General features: G+C 39.9%; 1 non-coding gene across 1 annotated transcript; it reads left to right on the top strand.

The window, feature by feature from the left end:
* The first annotated feature begins 6026 nt into the window (after positions 1 to 6026).
* On the top strand, positions 6027 to 6108 carry TRNAS-GCU. Its single transcript has one exon. It is a non-coding gene; the product is annotated as a tRNA-Ser (tRNA).
* Positions 6109 to 8180: the final 2072 nt, after the last annotated feature.

The raw sequence follows: 8180 nt of genomic DNA, 5'->3' as shown, positions 1-8180 counted from the left end.
TTTAATCCATTTTGACAGTTTTTGTGTATGATGTAAGAGAGTGGCCCAGTTTCATTCTTTTGCTTGTGTTCCAGTTTCCTCAACGCTGTTTATTGAAGGGACTGTCCTTTCCCCATTGTATATTCTTGGTTCCTTTGTTGTAAATAAATTGACCATATATGCATGGGTTTATTTTTGGACTCTGTTCCATTGATCTGTATGTCTGTTATATGCAAATAACATACTGTTTTGATTATTATGGTTTTATAATATAGTTTAAAATCAGAAAGTGTGATGCTTCCAGCTTCACTCTTCTTTCTCAACATCACTTTGGCTATTGGGGGTCTATTTTGGTTGGTTCCATATGAATTTTAGGATTGTTTGTTCTATTTCTGTGAAAAATATCATTGGAATTTTGGTAGGAATTGCATTGAATCTCCATATTTCTTTGAATTGTGTAGTACAGTGTCAAAATCTAAAGTAGCTTCTCAAAAGGGCTTCTTACCTCAGTGAAAATGATGGTTCCCAGCCTTCAGCACTGGGTTATCAACCAATACAAACCCTTGATAGGCACAGCCTGACCCACGGACAGTAAAATCTTGTAAGGGATTCTGAAGACCCTCAATAAGGATCACTAGTCACTTCCAGAAAATGGAAAAAAGAATTTGAGGGGGATTCTGTTTTTTAACCCTTGAAACGTGAGCTTATATTCTCTTTAAAGTGATGTTAAAGATAGAATTTCAGGAATGTTTGTAATTTGTTTTAAAAATAACTGTAGGGAAGAAAACAAGTACTGTATTGATTCATCAGAGACTCTGAGAAAGCAAGGCTACCATATGACCCAGCAATTCCACTCCTGCATATATACCTGAAAAACGTTAAAACACTAAGTCAAAAAAATAACATGCACCCCAATGTTCATATTTACAGTTGCTCAGATATGAAAGCAACCTAAGTATCCATCAACAAATACATGCTTGCAGCAACATGGACCTGAAGGATATTAAGAAATCAGAGAAAGACTGTATGATATTACTTACATGGTGAAATCTAAAAAAGTAATGAATATAATAAAAGGAACACAGAAATAGAGAACAAACTAGCTGTTACCAGTGGGGAGAGGGAAGGGGTAATGTAGGGATAGAGGCTTAAGAGGTACAACTATCGTGTATAAAATAAGTTACAAGGATATATTGTACAACACAGAATATAGTCAATATCTTATAGTAGCTATAAATGGAGTTTAACCTTTAAAACTTTTAAATTGCTGTATCATACACCTGTAACAATATTGTACATCAACTGTACTTCAATTATTAAAATAATCTTTTTTAAAAAGATTGATTCATCAGAGCATTGATTCATTAGAGACTCTAGGAAAGCAACGCCTTCAACCACAAAGAAGGTCTCCCTTGGCAGAGAGATAGGGGTCTTAATCTCAAGGTCCAAGCAATACCCAGGCAGTGTTCCAGCACTAGACCAGTTTCCACGAAACTCTCTGCATCCAGCTCCTTAGCATTCCCTGATAAGAGAAAAAGTCAGCCACACTCCCCACCAGATTTTCCCAATATCTGGTCTGGAAACAGGAGGGGGGCAATCTGAAAGAAAGGTCTGTGGCCTTGGGAATGTCTGAAAGCTACTTGGGTGGGTGAAAATTATGACCCTGCTAGGATCCAGATGTTAACATGGGAATATGTTGGAACCTCTTCCTGTTATTATCCACCCTAATACCCCAACTTTGAGTTTGTCATCCCAGTATTGTCTAACACCTTGTTTATGTGGCTTGTTTACCTACTGACAGAAAGGGAGGGTATACATCCAAAGAGAGGCTGCTTTCCTGGAATTTCTATTTCAGAAACTCAAGCAAGCATCCCAGCGGGAGCAGAAAAGGTTGCAACCGTCTTACCACAGCCTAAATTTCCTACAATTCACATTATCCACCTTGCCTTTTCTTCTCCGTGCGCCTGGGGACACATAATTCTCGGAGAAGGTGAACAGTACCTGGTCCCCTGATTCCTCCAGGATGCAGAGAGGGCAGTTTTGAAACATTAGCTAAGATTCTCTTTCAGATGGGAAAGGTTCAACTCTGAGCAGCTGATTTGAATGGACGTGGGGATTGTGATCAGGGATAGAAGAGCCAAGAGAAGCGCGTCATAGAACTAGTTATAATCACAGCTTTCCCCATCTAGAGAACCGAAGTCCAGAGCAACATCTGTCAAAACCCTCCAGAAAAATCGAGGGAAGCCTTCACCTGCGCACTGAGCAGATTTTGTTTCCCGTCTTTTGGTTTGGTATTTGGCAATTTAGGTCCTAAGAATGGCTTCTGATTTTCCCAGCGTTCTGTTTCTTTTTAAGACTTTTTACACCACTGGTTTCTCCTTCTCCCTTGCTTGTCAAGCCTAAAACAAACCAGTCAATGAAACTTGATCGCGTCTCCACTGGATCTTAGCGAGAAATAATTTGCAACCTTCTCGTTTGAAATACTGCGTGAGAGGTAACAGCATTGGGCTGTGGAGACAAGAGTGCTCAGTTTAAACCGCAGCCGGGCAACTCTGCGTGGGACCCTGGGCAGGCACCCATCTTCAAGGGCGGTGCTGGGATTACCTTAATTTTTTTAAAATTTATTTTACTGAAGTAATGTTGATAGTGGCTTAGCTGGCAAAGAATCCGCCTGCAATGCGGGAGACGTGGGTTCGATCCCTGGGTTGGGAAGATCCCCTGGAGAAGGGAAAGGCTACCCACTCCAGTATTCTGGCCTGGAGAATTCCATGAACTGTATAGTCCATGGGGTCGCAAAGAGTGGAACACGACTGAGTGATTTTCACTTTCACGGTTGATTTACCACGTTGCATTAATTTCTGCTGTACCGCCAAGTAATGCAGTTACACACACACATATATTCTTTTCTATTATGGTATATCACAGGATATTGAATATAGTTCCCTGTGCTGTACAGTAAGACTTGTTTATAAATTCTATTTACAACTTTGCATCTGCTAGGAATTCTCTTATTTAATAATGCGCGTAAAGCACTTAGGCTAGTGCTCCGCAGAGAAGGAGCTGTGTAGGAGTTTGCCATTATTATCATTACCCAGCTATAAAGACTAGAAGGTGGAAACCAAAATTTTTTAAACCTAGAGAGAGGTCCCCACCTCCCCCAATAAGAAGCATGACAGGTTTAATGCCACCAACTTGTGCTCCACGACCGACCGTCTGCACTTCCAGGGAATAAAGTAAAAGCTGAAGCTTAGAGCGCGGGTTGGAGGGTGAGGCGGGGAGGGGGCGGGGGTTGTTGCTGGCGAGGAGTCTACACTGTCGTTGGATGGAAAGGTTTGGGGATTGCGGGCGGGTGAGAACTTCTCACGGAACTGTCAGCCTGTGGATCGCAGATGTTTTTCAATTTCGCACTTTTACCTACATGCCTTTAAATTGTGGATAAGGAATTTCCTACAAATAGGGTATTAAACCCTACCTCAGCTTTTCTTGTCAACACAGTTATATGTGTCTTTGCTTATTTACTTATACGCTCCCTGACGGTTGGATGGCATGGTCATCCTTGATGGCATCGTTGAATGGCATCACCGACTTGATGGACATGAGTTTGAGCAAGCTCCGGGAGTTGGTGATGAACAGGGAAGCCTGGCGTGCTGCAGTCCATGGAGTTGCAAAGAGTCGGACACGACTGAGCGACTGAACTGACTGACTCTGACTTTGCATTAATTCTTCCTTGCTTATTCAATAAAGTGAAGTTAAATATATTATAACTTTTATTATGGTTATATATTTTATATATAGTTATATATTATAACTATTATTAATTATTATTAAAATTATTTTAATACTTTTATTATTTAAAAACACAAAGAAAATAATATAACATAGTCTAATGTGTTCATCACCAAACTGTAAAAATTAGTATTTTTGCCAATCTCTCTCTCTAAATATATATGTATTTACATATATGTATTTCCCAACCTTTTCCTCCTGTATTTTAAAGAAAATCCAGGTATAATGTAAGTTTATCCATCAAGACTTCAATACATAAAGGAGATAGAATTTTTAAATTTATGCTCTGCTCATTTATTTATGGACATGTCTAGTAGGGGGAAGATGGTTTCTTCAGATTTTTTTTTTTTGCTTCATCCTATTTTATTTTCATCAGTGTGTTAATTTTCTTACAATGATCATTTTGTTTTCTGCACTGGACTGCCAAGGAATTCCATCATGAATGTTTTGGGGTTTTTCCCCCCACTGGGTTTTCTTTTCTACTTGAATACAATTTAATGTAATTAATTATTAGTTTATTATTTATTTTGCTAGCATTACAACTACCATAATATCAAATGATTTACACAGCAATAGCTATTTGTAAGACAAGTTTCTAAGCATTTCACTGATGTTAACTAATTTAATGTTAACTAATTTGATGTTTCACTAATGTAATACTCACTATAACTTTATGGTTAAAAAAACTAAGATTATCAACCCAAAAGTTTTAATTAATTGAAAATATGCTTTCTAGGTACCTTAATTCTAATGCTTAGATTTGGTATTAAATTTATTAACAATCGTTATTGTTTACTTACACTGACATTGGTGTAATAAGACCAAAACAAATACGTTCCTTGACCTGTTGCTGTAGGGAGAGTGGTATAAGTTAAACTTCAGTGAAACTCTTAGTTAACAGCAGAAATCCACCCCCACCCCCACCCCCACCCCCACCCCCACCCCCGAGCTTTCACTAGGAATAGTTCTGAAGTCACTGGTGTGAAATGAGGTTGCCTTTGAGTCTCTGAGAGGTAGGTGTGAGTGGTAGCCGATGACGATGACGCAAAGGGTAACAATTTACTCGCCCCATTCAAAGGAACAAATAAGATGGTTTTATTCGGTATTTTAGATGAAGTACCTCTAAGGGTTTCGTGCTAATCAAAGGTATTTTGAAATTCGGTGAATGAGTTGAGATAGGAATCCCTCCCAACAAAGTTAAGGGCTGAGCTAAGAGATTTCATAGAGAGGAAAAAGGGACCAACATTTTTGGTAGAAAAGAACATTTCAACCTTCTGCACTACATTTTTGTTTTTCGTTGTTTAGTGTCTGACTTTTGAGACCCCGAGGCCTGTACCCTGCCACGCTCCTCTATCGGTGGGATTTCTCAGGCAAGAGTGGGTTTGCCATTTCATTCTCCAGGACATCTTCCTGACCCAGGATTCGAACCTGCATCTCCCGCATTGCGGGCAAATTCTTTACCGTTAAGCCACCTTTAAAAGGACACAAACTCTTGTGAGTGGAAAAGGTTTCTTGATGGTAATTTTATCCCAGAGGTTGTCAGAGCCAGAAGGGATGTTAGGGGTTACTCAATCGGGTCCGCACAGTGGGGCTCAGTAAAGAGCCATAACCAGGAGCACCTTGACTCCCGCATCTGGGATTATTTACCCACCCCACCGTTGGTTGATGGGAGTCGGGCTAAACCAATCTTGTGCTACGATGCAAGCGAGTTCCCATTAGGACTCTCGCTCTTTTCTACTTTTTTTTTTTTTCCAAAACACATTCTCCTGCGTTGCTGATTTTTCAGACTGTTCAATGCCAAGAGAGGAAAACAAAAGACAAATGAGGGCATCTCCTGGCTGGCGAGCATATCACAAAAGTAAATAGAAAGGAATCGGGATTCTGGTACCACGTAGAAAACGGGAATCCTGGCAGTTCTGATCAAGAGGTGGGGAAATCGGTCCCTTCAATGAGAAATGCAGCGGTCGAGGGACACTTTGAAAGTCCGGTGAGTGTTTCCCGGGGCCGCAGAGCTGAGTTGGCAAGACAATGTTTGCCTGTGTCCAACAACGTGTATTATGCTTGGTTTCACCTATTATCAGGTATTTGCCAAGTAACTTCAGCACTCCAAGCATTGTCCGTCAATTATTGTCCGTTGTGAAGTTTACTTTAAGACACCTAACTCACACTGTGGTTGTGACGATTAAGCCGGAAACAGAACGATTAGATGCATTACTATAGAACGCCTGCCAGAAGACGTTGAAGAAGCAAGACTTACATGCGACGAGGTGGCCGAGTGGTTAAGGCGATGGACTGCTAATCCATTGTGCTCTGCACGCGTGGGTTCGAATCCCATCCTCGTCGACTGGTTGAGTTTGTGAGGGGTGGTAAGAGGTAAGAGGTAATTCGTTACTCACTCAGTTGACTGACGTGAATTAATTCCTTCTCTTCCACTCCCCACCCCCGACCCTGTTCCCGACTTCCTTAGTAGCATTTTGTCATGGCTGTGAACTTTGTTAAATGATACATTTGATTAGTGTTTCATTCTCCTGTGAAATTTTCATTCCAAGTTTTGCTTAGAGATTTTCCACTGAGGAAATCACTGGAGAATTAATTGAAGACCATAGAAAAACATTGCCTAATAAATTTAGAGGAGCTTATAAAGTTGTTTATAGAGAAGTGTACACAAAATTATGAATTATTTAAGGCACTATCAGGTTAATTTTATCTTTAGGGAATTTTTGTCTATTATCTTTTAACTTTAAAAGCAACCATTTCTAAGGATCCCTATCATTGACAAGGAAGAATATGTATCTCTTAGAGATATGACAGAACTAAAAAGTACACACTACAATATTCTCAGTTAAAGCTAACTATTTCTCCCCGAGAAAAGGTAATAAAAATCTGGGACTTCCCTGTCAGCCCAGCAGTTAAGACTCTTCACTTCCACTGCAGAGGGCACAGGTTTGATCCCTGGTCAAAGCACTAAGATCCCCGCATGCCCCGTGATGCACTCCCAAAGTAACATGCAGTTTCTACCTGTGACTTCCATCTTGACAGACTTTGGGAGGTCAGAATATAATGTATTTTTTCATTTTATTACTTATTTTATTTATTGCCATTTTGGAGTAAGTACTATGTTCATATGATTCAAAAACTATAAAAATCTATACAGCAAAGTTTTGTTGCCAATTACCCTTCCCACCAGTAGGACACTATTGGCCCTGATGTGTCAGTCCAGAAACACAGTATGCATGTATAGTGTTAAGCTCTCCAAGATACACTTTTATTGAAGTATAGTTAATTTACAATGGTGTGTTAATTTCTGCTGCTGCTGCTGCTGCTAAGTCACATCAGTCGTGTCCAACTCTGTGTGACCCCATAGACGGCAGCCCACCAGGCTCCTTCATCCATGGGATTTTCCAGGCAAGAGTACTGGAGTGGGGTGCCACTGCCTTCTCTGGTATTAATTTCTACTGTATGGCAAAGTGATACAGTTACATATATATATTCTTTTTATTCATATATTCTTTTCCATTATGGTGTATCACAATATAGTTCCCTGTGCTGTATGGTAGGACTTTGCTGTTAACCATTCTATATATAATAGTTTGCCTCTGCTAACCCCAAACTCCCAATCCTTCCCTCCCCAATCCCCTGCTCTTGGCAACCACAAGTCTGTTCTCTATGTCTTTGAGTCCATTTCTATTTTGTAAATGAATTCATTTGTATATTTTAGAGTCCACATGTGAGTGATGTCATATAGCATTTGTCTTTCTGTTTCTGACTTACTTCACTTATGATAATCTCTAGTTCCATCTATGTTGGTCCAATGGCATTATTCTTTTTATGGCTGAGTAGTATTCCATTGTATACGTGTACCACATCTTTAGCAATGCATCTGCTGATGGACATTTAAGTTGTTTCCACGTCTTGGCTATTGTGAATACTGCTGCTTTGAACACATGGGTGTGTGTATCCAAAATATAATGTTCAATGAAAAAGAGCCTAGTGCAAGACAATGTATATAATGCTACTTATTTTAAAAGGTAAATATATCTGCATCTAAATATATACACCATTTTGCATGTGTGTCTATAGCTATAATATAAATGTCTAGGAGATAAGCTGTGTTCTAGGGTGTAGTCATTTGTAAGATATTTTCCAATTTCCTCCATAGGGATTATATTAATTTATGCATGTGTGCCTGCTAAGTCACTTCAGTTATGTCTGATTCTGTGTGACCCTATGCACTGTAGCCTGTCAGGCTCCTCTATCCATGGGATTCTCAAGGCAAGAATACTGGAGTGGATTGCCATGTCCTCCTCCAGGGGATCTTGCCAACATGGGGACGGGGAACGCATCTCTTACATTTCCTGCATTGGGAAGCAGGTTCTTTACCACTAGCCTGACCTGGGAAGCCCCCCAACCAAATA

The sequence above is a fragment of the Cervus canadensis genome, chromosome 28 (genome assembly GCF_019320065.1).
Source record: "Cervus canadensis isolate Bull #8, Minnesota chromosome 28, ASM1932006v1, whole genome shotgun sequence".
Classification (NCBI taxonomy): domain Eukaryota; kingdom Metazoa; phylum Chordata; class Mammalia; order Artiodactyla; family Cervidae; genus Cervus; species Cervus canadensis.
Note: the sequence above shows the minus strand (reverse complement) of the source record. Positions and strands in the feature narration are given on the sequence as shown.